Genomic DNA, 13719 nt, shown 5'->3' with positions numbered 1-13719 from the left:
TCACTTACTGCATCAGTGCTACAGGCAAGAGAGCAGTGTGTCAGAGACTTCCCTGAAGAGGACAGGTGAGCCCATGGTGTGTCCTCTGCTTTGTGAATCTTGACATTTTCTCTGATCATCATTCTTTCCTTTTAGATCCCAGAGAAAGGGCACAACATAGGATGCAGCCAAGCCCGTCCTTTTCTTTGTTTATTCTGTTCACCATCTCATGTTGATCCAGACTGCCAGCAACCAAATGTAGGGCTTAATCAGTTTTGTCTAATTAACTACAATTAGATTGAAGGATTCCTCTCCAAGGAGTGAGGGTTGCTTTGGAAGAATGCAGAGAAGTTAGCCTTCCGAGTTCTAGCTGCTGGATACATAGCTTAGAAGATTACAAGTTGTTGCAAAAGTATCTTTTCCACTATTTCACTCTGTAATTGCCAGGGAAGGATTTGCATTCCTGTACAAGAGTATGCAAAGAGAAAGCAAGATGAAACCTGTCATCCGTAAGAAGTAGTTAATACAATATGCTGCTTTCTAAGTGAGCACCAAAGTTGTTGATGTTTTGAAATTTTCCTAATAGGCAACTTTCTATCCCCATCATATTGATGGTTCTTGTGGACTGGCGTAGGATCTAATTGGCAAAGAGAGTAACTATGTATAAGGCAGAGGAAACTTGGAGGCAAATAAAGTTGAGCATTGAGGTCGCTGCCCTGTCTTTGCTTCTATCTTACGTTCTGCCTCTCTGACCAGCTCCCACAAAGGGGCCTGTTGGGCTCCCAGCTCCCAGGCTCCTGGGACCTTCACCATTGTGATTAGAGAGCATCTCCGCCTGCACTGAATTTCTCCCACTTTTCTTCCCAGTTCCACCGGGCTGGGTGCCCCTGTTCCATTCCCCGCCAGCACCCGTGTCACCCCATCTTGACCCTGCCACGCTAATACAACTGCTCTTTAATGGGTCTTTTCTCACCAGACACCGGGGCAGGCACCTGTGGCTTATTTCCATTCATATTCCAAGCCCCAGCACAGGACCTGGCCCTGTAGCAAGTAGTGATGCGTGTGTGTGTTGATAAGTGAGTGGATGATTCCGAGGTCCTAGTGTACAGTCAGCTCCCCCGTGTGGCCGTTCTTGACTCCTCCCACTCACCAGGTAGCTCTCGATTGCTTGCTGGAGATCACACCTGTAATGCATTGCCCTGCCTGTCCTCTCCTTTATCCCTTGCACTTGGCTTAGTCTTTGTCCTTGTTGCTCCAGAGCTCCTGTCCTGGACACCCTCTCTCGGGGTCAGGGCAGCATGAATGTACTCGCTAGGTGAAGACACCTGGCCATCATAAGAGCTTCCGAGGGCAGGGGAAGGTGATTGAGACTTGTAACTCTCTGCCAGTGTGGGCCTCCCTCAGCTGCGGCATGGTTGGCGACCATTTGTAACCAATGCATTTTACAAACGGTGTTCCTAAGGCCTCCGTTCTGTATCCTCAGACATGCCCTGAGCACCCACCTGATGGGCAGGAAGCAGACAAGAAATGGATGTGAGATGGGCTCTCTCGTCCTCTACTGGCTTCATTCTGAGCCGTCCGCCAGCAGCCCTTTATCTGAAATGCCTGGCTGCAGCGGATGGTCTGGACACTTTACCCCGATCCTGGTTCCCCTGGAAATTACCCTGCTCTTCCTGGAAATGCTGCCCTCTGGTTGGAAAAGGCTTATTACTTCATGGCCAGTTATAAAGGGCAGGTAGTGTGTAGAACGGGGCGGGGCCATAGTGATGCCAACCCTTCCTCCTGTTCTCAGGGTTCCAGGCAGTGAGAACCTCACACTTCCTTCCATGCTGGCAGAATCAGGATGAGCCGCCTTTGATCTGTGACTCTCCCATTGGGGCGCTGCTGGTGAGGTTTCACTGCGGCTCAGACACAGTCAGATCTGGAAGCCAGATCTCGGAGTGACTTTCAGGCTGGGCTGAGCGTGGATTCCTAGCAATCCCCCTCAGCTCCCTCCGAGTAACATGCAACAAGGTAGGACATTTTGAGCCTTACATAAACCTGCTCTATTGGATGTTCGTGAGCTCTGACTGATCTCTTCCCCATTACCTTTATAACCCTTAGCTTAAATTTTACTGCCTACCCTATAACTGATACTTGTTAGTAACCGAGTAGATTTTCCATCTGGTAAAATCATGAAAATATTAGAAATTTGAAGATGATTTTATTATTTTTATTTTTTTGACTTTATAGAAATTTATTTCATAGCAATTATGCCAACGTAAGGACTTATCAAATACACAAGAAATGTGAACCATATAAATACCTCATTATCCTAACAAGACTCTAATTATATCAAAATTTTCTCAGAATTTTATTGAAGCCATTAGCAACTCAAAATAATAAATAAATATGTTCTTTTCTCTGTCAGATTATAAAGATCCCCTTGATCACACATATTTCTTTGTATGTTTTTGAATTTCTCTGTTCTTTCAAAGCAGACTTTTTTTTAAATGGTGATATACACATGCTGGGTTAATGTCCTGGCTTCAACACACTCTTCTCTGCATTCTGTGGTCTATGACGATAATTTTAATATTTCAAAACGAGCCACATTTGCCCTCGCCTATTTTTCGTACGAATGGATTTTGCTCACAGGTTGTAGAGGGAGGGGAGTTGAATCATCTGGCTGCAGGGCTTCTCTCCTTCCTGATGGAGTGTAGATGAGGAGACCCTCCAGAAAGGTGTTGCCTGAGTCACAGGAAAGTGCCCGGGACCCCAGGTGGTGGGAAGACTCTTTCTCTCTCATCTGTGGGGCGGGGCGCAGCACAGTGCGCTTGGCGGAATGTTCTCTCAAACGCTCTACAAAGCCTGTAAGCAAAATGAGGTTTTCTGCTTCCTCAGTTTTGCTGGATTACGTGGCTGCATTATGATCTCTGGGTGGCTACCAGCGCACTCTTGTTTGGTTTTTGCCTTTGCCCCGTGTTTTGATGGAGACTTATTACAATGACGTGATGTGACTCAGGTGAAGCTTTGCGTGGGATGGAAGCCACGGGCTGCACCTGTACACACCTATCACTGCCCAGTAAATAGATTCCCAGACCATGTCTTACAACAGGGCCCTGGGCTTTTACTCCATGTACAAAAGTGCACAAATTTTCTAGCATATCAGGTTGTCGTTATCAATGCAATGTCCATTAAATGACCAGGCAGCTTTGCTTTAAGGCTCATCTGGCAATTCTTTTTTTCCAGGACAGCGTTTAAATTTGCTTTGAATATGATAACCCAGAGAGAAAGAGCTCTCTTTAGAGAAAAGGTAGATGGCGAATCCCCAGGGTAGTTTCTTACATTTAGATGCCCTCACAGCAAACCCCACCACAGAGACATTTTGCTAAGTAACGTGAATTCAGTATTATTAGATACCAAAAAATTCTGGTAGTATTGTCAACGTCTCAGAACATACATTTCAAGTTGATTGTAAAAAATACTTTGGTACATGAATTTCTTTAGAAAAGTGTTATTTAACAGTAGGTTTAGGGATCTTTAAAAAGACTAGAAAGAAATTGGTAACTTCATTAGAAGTACATTTTTTTTTAATTGATAGAATCAGTCTGTCCTTATTTCCAATTATGGCCTTTGCTGGACTGAATAATTTCCCTTTTATTTGTTTATATTAGGCCTTTTTTCGCTTTAATTTTTTTTTTTTTTTTTTAATGACAACAGCACGGGCATTCATTCTGCCTCGTCAAAGGATTTATTGCTCTTTTCTTGGCATTAGAGCTTGGTTGGCGAGTGAAACAGTGATCCCCGCCCTCTTGGAGTTTATATTCCAGTGGGGAGAGTTGATCAACAACAGTTCTAATAAGTAGGTGGATTATGTGACTGTGTATGAAGGTAACTGGTGCAGGAGAAGGTGGTGTAAGAGGATGGGGTGTTCTGGGGCCTGAGCGGGGGTCCAGCTTTGACTGGGATGGGGCAGCATCAGTACTGGGGAGGCAGGCCCTGTAGCCACACGCTGGAGGAAGGGGGTGCGAGTAAGGCGGTCTCCTTGGGGAGGAGCCTTCATCAGAGGACACAGGCAGGGCAGCCTCTTAAGGGGAGAAGCTGGGCAAGTTCTAAGACCCCATGGAGACTGTGACTGAAGCCATGAGGTTATATTAGGTTCTAGGGCTGCCATAACAAAAGCCACAGAGTGGGTGGCTTAAACAACCAAAATTCATTCCTTATCGTCCTAGAGGCCAGAAGTCCAATATCAAGGTGTCCTGCTGAGTTGGTTTCTTCTGAAGTCTCTCTCCTTGGCTAGTAGATGGCCGTCTTCTTACTGCATCTTCACATGGCCCTCCTTCTGTGTGTGTCTGTGTCCTAATCTCCTCTTCGTGAAGGAGTACCAGTAATATTGAATGAGGGCCACCTTAATGACCTTATTTTACCTTAATTGTCTCTTTAAAGACCCCATCTTCAAATACATTTACGTTCTGAGGTTCTGGGGGGTTAGGACTTCAACATATGAATTTGCAGGGGAGGGGGGACAAAATTCAGCTCATATCAGAGATGGAGTCAGGGGTATTTTGTGGAGAGGTGGGGCAGCTCATGGATGGCCTTGTAGGCGCATTCATTGGTCGACATTAGAAATTATTATTTGTGATAATGGTTTTATCCCCAATAATGGTGCTTTCCTTTCCAGAATTCCCGTGTAGTTGTGTGAAGTTTCCAGTTCTTTCAAACAAATACCTCCTATTGACTGTGCTTCTCTTTAACTGATCAGTCTAGAATTCTGCTTTTTGCCCCATCATGACACCAAAACAGCTGATTTAAATGCAAAACTAATGGGCTTCATTATCCCGTGTACTTCTTGTTGAGACAGGAACTCGGATCACTACATTTTGCAGACTTTTAACTGTGTAGCCAGATAATTAGCTTGTGAAAAACATACTCAATTTTGCAAACAAGGAGTGATTCTGGAAAGTAATTGAAATTAGTCATTATAGTACGACTTTGTGGATTTACCTTCCACTACATGCTGTTAAGATCTTGTCTAAGCAAGATTAATTAAAAAAAAAAAAAAAATCTTGGCTGAACATCTGTTGAAAAGTGGCTCCCAATTTAGATCTTCTCAATGTGACTTGTGACGAGAGTTTTGAGTTCAGGTGAAGGGAAACCAATGTGATTTGTGATGCTTCCTTTCTTTCTTTCTTTTTCTTAAGTGTTAAGATTTTATTTACAAAGCTTCTTTGTTGTACAGAACGTAAAAATGCTGTTACAATCTCAGTGTAACTGGCAGTCACGGATGGTTGACTCACCAATCACAGCTCTCCACGCGACAGCAAGAGTCTTACACAAAAACCTAACAGCGCTTGTAATTTGGTTGGGGTGAAGTCCCCAAGCTTGGTGGTGGATTTCTAAGAGGGACTAAATGGAGGAAGGCGGAATGTCACAGAAACTATTCTTTGGCTCTTTGGGTGGTGGGTGTCCTGGGGTTTGTACTCACAGCTACCTTTTTTTTTCTTTTTTTTTTCCTTAAACAGCTACCAAATCCATGTGAGCAGTCCAGCCAATCCCGAACAGTTCTTTTTTTGCAGGTTATTTGGGGTCTTAATCATCTTCGCCTTCATCATCTGTTTCTCTCTTCCTCTTTTCACCTTTCCCGATTTCTTCCTCTTCTTCCTCCTCATCTTCATCCTCACCATCTTCATCTTCATCTTCATCAGCTTCTCCATCATGTCCCCATGATGTGAATGTGTCTTCCTCCCCACTGACTTCGTCTTCATCTTCATCGTCTTCATCATCACACTCTTCTTCCTCACCATCCTCCTCCTCCTCCTGGTCCTCATCTTCTCCTCCTTCATCGTCCTCTTCTTCATCCACACCATCCACCTCGGCATCTGAGTTGGACACCGTGATCCTCTCGGTCATAGCCATCTAGGTAGGTCAGCTGGGGCAGGAGCTTGAAGACACTCTCTCTGTAGTCAGTCAGGTTAGTAACCTCACAGTTAAACAGATCCAGGCTCTTCAGACATTCCAACTGTTTCAAAGGTTCCAGGGTGCTGATATCTTTCAGTTTATTTCCACTTAAGTTTAGATGTGTAAGATTTGGAAGTTTTTCTGCTGATATATCCAGATCTCCCAAGATTTAGTTGTCACTGAGCTCAAGCTTTTTCAATTTAGGTAGTTTGGGGAGATTTGAAACTGAAATCAAGCCTACATTTATTAAACTGAGGAACTCTAAGTTCACACATTCAGCCGTTAAGCCCTCAATTTTCCCATCATTTGATGTGCAATTGTCCAGGACAAGTTCTTGAACAGCTGCCAGGGTCCAGTTCCTCAGCCCCAGGTGGATCGTCCTCTTCTTGTCCATGTTTCTCTCCCCGCCGCCCTGTCTTCAAACTTAACTTTCCGCGGCGGGGGCGGACGGGGGAGAGGCGTCCCAGCCTGCACAGAGAGGGCTGTCGGAAGGGGTCTGAGCGGTCCCGGGCGGCATGTGGCATGCGGGCAGGCGAGTGGAGCCCCCGGATCCGATGCTTCCTTTTTATTTTTATGCGTGAGTCAAGTACCTGAAATGTCTATGATTGTCATGTTAAAACATTAATCTTCAAAATATGTGAATTTGTTTCAAAGAGATTAATCTTAAAAAAACCAATGTTTTATATTCCCTAATGAAAACTGTGGTGGTCACCATTATGATTGGTAATAAGAAGACACAGCTCTAAATTTTGATAAGAGTAGGGGAATGGCTTCTTCTAGTATTTTCATTAAGTCTGTGTAGGAATAGATAGATGTGAATAATGTGTACATAACTCTGGGTACTCGCTGTATATTTTGATTGATATCCCCTTGAATATTTTTCTCAACATCTTGGAAGGGGTTTTGGTTTTGTCTTGTTTTTGCAAAATGTGATGTGACAGTATCTACAGTGTATACTTGCCAAGTGCATGATGATACCTCAGAGCAGGTACCAGAGGGTCTCCTTAAGATACTAAGGAGCTTTAAACAAGAGCTTCACTTGTCAGGGTTGAGTGAAGCTCTTGTTTAAATTTAGCTGACAGTAAGCTCCCTATCAACACACTCTGGCCAATAGAATGTGAGTTTCATGAGGGCTTCAAGAATAGTGCCTAACGCAGTGTGCCTCTGTAAGTGTTTGTTCAATGATGCCCTTCCTAGGAAATGGGATTTATAAAGAAATGTCCCTCTTCTAAGTTTTGTTTTATTATAGCTTGACCTTACATATTTATTTTTGGGGGCGGTACCTTTCTTGCCCCCTTAGTAAAATTTAACAGCATCCCTATGTGCTCTTTTTTTTTTTTAATTAATTAATTAATTAATTAATTAATTTTTGGCTGTGTTGGGTCTTTGTTTCTGTGCGAGGGCTTTCTCTAGTTGTGGCGAGTGGGGGCCACTCTTCATCGCGGTGTGCGGGCCCCTCACCATCGCGGCCTCTCTTGTTGCGGAGCACAGGCTCCAGACGCACAGGCTCAGTAGTTGTGGCTCACAGGCCCAGTTGCTCCGCGGCATGTGGGATCTTCCCAGACCAGGGCTCGAACCCATGTCCCCTGCATTCGCAGGCAGATTCTCAACCACTGCGCCACCAGGGAAGCCCCCTATGTGCTCTTTTGATGCGTGATTTTATTGCTGGATCTTTTTGCCCTTCAATATAAAACTCTTATATTTTAGTAATATCCATAATCCTATTTGTTTAGCTTCACATATTTTGTCAGAGATGATCTCTAGGTTAGGAATTTTCCTTAACATCTTAAGGTCTATCTTAAGCCAATATCCAGGAGACTAGATATTAAATATTCTCACCACCCATAAAAATGGCAATTATGGGACATGATAGATGTTTTAGCTAACCTTAAGTTGTGATTGTAGTGCAATATATAAATGTATGAAATCAACACATTGTATGCCTTAAACTATGTCAATTAAATCTCAATTAAAAAAATAAAAATAAAACATTAGACCCTAAAGGCATGCATGTCCATTAAAATCTCTAAAAAAAAAACCAAAGATGCTGGCTCTTATTACAGCTTGTCATTGTCTTGGTGGTGAGGGCCTGTGTAGTAAGTCCAGAAACAGAAATACAGCTTATAGCGATTGGAAAGGACAACACGAAATTATTGACAGATGTTGGCTTGGTCTGTTTCAGCATCTCTCCCCAGCCCCCCCTCCACACACCCCCCCATAACAGACTATAGGGAGTAATGACAGAATTCTGCAAGTTCAATTATAAACTTTACACATCACAGTCAATGGTTTTCCCAAGTATACAAATAAAAATATAGAGAAAAATTTAAAACCTTTTGGAAAAAAAAGCTCTCCTCCCACTAGGAACAATAATACAAGAGCCGTTTAAGATCCATAGGATGAAAACCACAAAATATTCCTGAATGGCCTCAAAAGAGACTTGAACAAATGGAGAGGCACTGGGTGTGTGTAATTGAGAAGGCTGCTATCATAAGCCTTCTCAATGAATTTAAAAATTCAATGCCACCTCAATTTCAATTCCAGTGGAACTTGTTTCAAACTCAGTAATGTGGTTCTAAAGTTCATGTGGAAGAATAGATTGGCATGGACACTCAGGGAAATGTGAAAACCAAGGGTGATGATGTAGGACTTGTACTACAGGTAACAAACCATTTGAAAGCTAAAGCTATAGTAACTGAAGTATGATCCAATGTTCATTAAAACTAGTCTCTTTCTATATATGTGACAGCAAGAATGAATCCGCTAAAATATCAATATTAGTTGCGTATCATCTTATGGGGATATTATGATTTTCAAGTGTTCTTTATATATATCTTCTTCTTTTTACTGTATGATCATATATATATATATATATGATCATATAGTAAAATTCACCCTTTTTAGTTCTGAATTTTGATGGATATATACAGTTGTGTAATCACCACCAAATACAAGTTTAGAGTATTGTAATATGCCTAAAAAAGTCCCTCATCATTCCCCTCTGGAGTCAACCTTCTCCCCTTTGTCATTGTAGTTTTGGGTTTCTAGAATGTCACAGAAATGAATTTATACACTGTGTCGCCTTTTGTGTTGACGTCTTTCAGTTAGCACAGTTTTGTTTTTTTTTAAAACAAAAGAAACCCTTGGTGTTTGAGAATGATGCACATTTATTTATTCAGTAGTAGGTCCATTGTATTGCTCAGACTATTCCGTCATATGGATTTACCACGGTCTGTTGATCCACTTACTAAGTAATAGACATGTAAGGTGTCTCCATGTTTGGCAATTAAGACTAAGACTGTCTATAAATATTTGTATAGAGGTCTTTGTGTGGATATATGTTTTCATTTCTCTTGGGTAAATACCTAGAAGCAGGAAGGTTGGGTCCTGCCAGACCTTTTCCAAAATGTCTGTATCCTTTTGCCTTCAGACCAGCAACATAGGAGAATGTCTGTTCTGCAACTTCCTGCTTTTTTTTTTTTAAAAAACTTTAGCCATTCTAATAGGTGTGTAGTGGTATCTCATTGTTGTTTTAATTTGCATTTTCCTAATAATTAGTGACACTGAACATGGTTTCATGTCTGTCTCGGCCATTTGTATCTCCTTTTAAGTGAAATGTCTCTTTAAATTTTTTTGCCAATTTTTCGATTTGGTTGGTTGTTAATTGAGTTTTCAGAATTCTTTATATATTCTGGATACAAGCCCTTTGTCTGAGGTGTGTTTTGCAAATATTTTCTCCAGTTCTGCAGTCTGCCTTTTCACCTTCTTTTCAATGTCTTTCAAAGAGCAAATGTTTTTGATTTTGAAGAAGTTCTATTGGTCATTTTTTTCTTTTATGTTTCATGCTTTTTGTATCCCAAGAAATATATGCCAAATCCAAGGTCAGAAAGGTTTTCCTTGTGTTTTCTTCTAGAAGTTTTACTGTTTTGGGGGTTTTGCATTTACGTCTGTGATACATTTTGTGTTGATTTTTGTATATGGTGCAGAGGATCAATTCTATCTCCCCACCCCATGCCTTTTTCTTTGAGACTTTTCATATGTGTCTAATTGTACCGTTTGAAAATACCACTTGTTGAAAAGATTATACTTTTTCATTGAATTTTCTTGGCACCTTTGTTGAAAATCTGTTAACCATAGGTGTGCGGTCAGGTTTTTTCATCTATAGGCCTTTTTCACCAGTACCACACAGTCTTAATATCTGTAGCTTTATAGTAAATTGTAAAAGCAGATAGTGTGTGTCCTTTAACAATATTCAAGATTTCTTTGGCTGTTTCACATTATTTGCTTTTCCACTTGAAGTTTAGAATCAGATTGTTAATTTCTACAATAACCTCCTGCTGACTGTAGATCACTTGACATCCTAACTATATTGATTCTTCCAAAGCATGAACATAATATGTATCTCCAGTTTTTTTAGGTATTCTTTGACTCTGTTTTGAACGTTTCGTGACTTCAGCATACAAATTTCATGACCTTAAAGTATTCTTGTGTGTTTTTTGTGTGTTTTATCCGTCATTATCACCACCACCACCATTATAGCCATCATTTGTGTATGTAGCCGGACACTGGGCCCAGGCCAGTGGTCTTGTCCAGTGTCCCATAATCTGGATCTGTCTACTGCTCTCTCTCCCGTCCCCTCCCCCTTCTTCTTCTTCCCCCTCCCCTGCCCCTTCTTCCCTTTCTTCCTCCTCCTCCTCCTTCTTCCTTTTTTTTTTCTTAAACTTTGGTCTGAGGGCTGTTTCTTGCTCTTCTCATCTTCTAATTGTATATTGGCCAGGTGGCTTAAACTCTCTCTATACTCTTATCTGTAAAAAGGAGTTAATATCCTCTATACACCCCCTGAAAAAAACTAGGGTAAGGATGTTTTCCTCAAAAAATTATTCCTCATGATTTAACATTTTTGGCATAAAATACTACCTCAGCGATAATGTGTCCTTCACATTCCATCAAACCGGGGGGCACAGCTGTAATGAGGAAGAATGCGTGGGGGGATACTTTCAGATTGAGTATCTTCATCCCCAAGGACCTTTGACCTAATAGTTTCAACCACCATTGAGGATCCTTGCTGGAATCAACCATTGCTTTAGGAGCTGAAACTGGTGATTTCCTAATTTTCTCATCCCTTCTACATTGTTTGGTCTGTACGAAAAGAACCTTACCTTTGCCTCTCCTTCCAGTGCCACCCACCTCACCAATCCCCTTGTTCGTGTATCAGCATAGACTCAAGGACTTTCCATGCGTTGTAATCCATTGCTCTCCTTGTTCATTGCGACACTCGGGTGTCGCAGGTGTCCCACTGTGGCCAGCGTGGCCTCTTCCAGCATCCTCGTCGTCCTGTCTTGGTCCCCTTGGTCCCAGGCCCCCTGTGTGTGCTCCTCCTGGGCGGCGCTGTGTTTACTCACCCGACCAAGCCCCGGAACTCCATGCTTTCAACACAGCACCCACTCTTTGAGTGTGAGTTGAGTGTTGCACTTGTTAATACTCTGCTACATTTTGAATCTTTTCATCATTTTGGCCTTTTCCCCCCACTTTCTTATGGTATGTTCCAAGTGGCTCCTTCTCCTCCGAACCTTGGGGACCTTCGATTTCCTCAGGACTGTGGTGAAGGGAGATGAGATGGGCGTGCAGCCCCAGTGGGGTGTGCTTCATACTTGCAGTGTTTTCTTACACACCTGCTCGACAGGTACATTGCTCTGCAAAAGTTCTCTTGGGTACCCCCCAGATTGAGTCCCACTTCCCCATAGTAGGAGATTTTGAAAATAAACCCCAAGGCACTTAGAGCCTAAATCACTTTGGGTGCTTACGCAGTCGTAAGCAGACGAGCTATGGGTGATGTGATGTGTAGCGTTTGAGCCTGTATCTGCACACAATAGATGTATTTATTTATGTATAAGTAACTATTTCCTAAGAAATAATATCTTATAAATGAGATCATCCCTGTTTCTTTTATACAATAATCTCATATTCCCAAATATATTTTATTCTCCTTAAAGATTCATTAATTTTTTTTAACCCTTGGTATGTGACATAGTTTTCTCCTCACTGACTCATGTAACCAATATAAATAATATTGAGGGACAGCATCCATTTATGATTCCTATAGAGGAATTTCATTTCATCCAGTAAAGAGTTTCAACTTTTATCTATAACTGTGATGGTAAGAGTGTCCTTTATGGACAGAAGTCAATTTAAAAAATGTGTGGCGCATTGATCCTCCTTCAAAGGCAAAATTTTATTAAGACTCAATTACTCTTGTTTCTATTGCAGTGTATTTACAGTTACTATATATCATGGGAGAACATTTGAAAAATCTGATTATTTTAAATTATCTGATTTTCTGAGTTTATGAAAATAAATATAAAATTTTCTGCTGTACTCTGACTTATGTTAGCAACAAATGAATTCTATCAAGAAGTTGTATACAAAGTATATATTCCTGATTATTACATAAAGTATAATTGTATACATAAAATTTGATTGTAATTTATTTTCATCCCTTATAGCAAATGTGAATATGTGTTTAATTTATTACATTGAATAAGCAGCAAATAACTTTTATGATTAATGCAAGATCCAGATAGTCCCTTTTGGTATATTCATCCTATAAACATCTTCTTACAATTACTGCCACTGTAAAATGGAAAATGATTTTGTTTTTAAAATTAGATTTCTTTCCTTATAGTGTCTGCAATGATATGAAATACTAGCATTTAATTTCAATTTAAGATTCAGGTTTAGTTTTGTTGCTAGTAGTTGTAAAGAGCTAATAGATGACATTAGTTTCTCAACTCTTCTATTTTTAATTTTGTATAGCTTCTTTTTACAAACATCCCTCGCTCTATGGCCCTTTATATTGATAAAATAAGGGATCACAATATTTTGGAAACTAAATAAGTAAAAATTAACCATACTTTGGATAAAGGATTCATGGGACTGAATTTATCTTTAAATGAGAAAGGGAACAAAAGACAGCCCTCAATTTCGCCATGGATTGTATTTCTGGGAAAGATGTACTAAGTTCAAATGATGTGAGTGAATATTTATTTTTCCAAGAACCTCAGTGTTAACAACAGTACCTGATTCAGCCGTTTTGTTGTATCTTATGCTTAAGCACATATTTAATTAACAAGACGTGAAATACTCTGCGAAGTACAGCAGTGACTTTTGCCTTCTGATGTTTTTCACGTGGGACACTGTCTTCTGTCCTTCATTTTACACCATTGTTCTATCTGCATTATCATTTCTTCCTTGTAACCCCCATCCTAAAAGGGTTAAGTAATTTCATATGACGGGAAAACATGTAAGTGAAGAAATCAAAGCAAAGGTGAAAAAAACTGACTTGTATCTATTTCACAAATCTAGAGAGAAAGAACAATTTCACAAGGATCGTAGAATTAGAAGGAGTTTTCCAAGTAGGTTATTGTTTTAAATCAGAATAGTATATTACTTGGTTTACAAGGACAGATAGTTTGACTTGCCCTGAGAATTAGCTGCCCCTTCACCGTCCCCTCCATGATCAATTCCCGATCCATACCTGCAACTCTTTTTGCTTTTCGTTTGTTCTTGAATGTTTGAGATTCATTGTTCTATCCATAGTGTTCCAAAATCTCACAAATATGAGTCTGGGTCATGCTTGACACACAGTGGGCCCTTTCATTTTGTATATGCGTGACATTTTAGAAAAGTTATCTTACATCTTTTAATTAATTAACTTTTATTTAAAATTTTGACAGCTTTATTGAGATCTAATTTGTATGCCATAAAATTCATCTATTTAATGTGAACGATTTAAGGGTTTTA

The 13719-nt window shown here is 40.7% G+C and overlaps 1 protein-coding gene and 1 pseudogene across 2 annotated transcripts in view; one reads left to right on the top strand and one right to left on the bottom strand.

Annotated features, from left to right (window-relative positions):
- DOCK1 (dedicator of cytokinesis 1) overlaps positions 1-13719 on the top strand; it is a 532415-nt gene that overhangs the window by 300767 nt on the left and 217929 nt on the right. The window lies entirely within an intron of this gene.
- LOC103010646 (acidic leucine-rich nuclear phosphoprotein 32 family member B-like) lies at positions 5551-6313 on the bottom strand (annotated as a pseudogene).

Source organism: Balaenoptera acutorostrata, chromosome 16, assembly GCF_949987535.1.
Source record: "Balaenoptera acutorostrata chromosome 16, mBalAcu1.1, whole genome shotgun sequence".
Taxonomy (NCBI): domain Eukaryota; kingdom Metazoa; phylum Chordata; class Mammalia; order Artiodactyla; family Balaenopteridae; genus Balaenoptera; species Balaenoptera acutorostrata.
The sequence above is the reverse complement of the archived record's forward strand: the minus strand, read 5'-3'. Positions and strand labels throughout refer to the sequence as shown.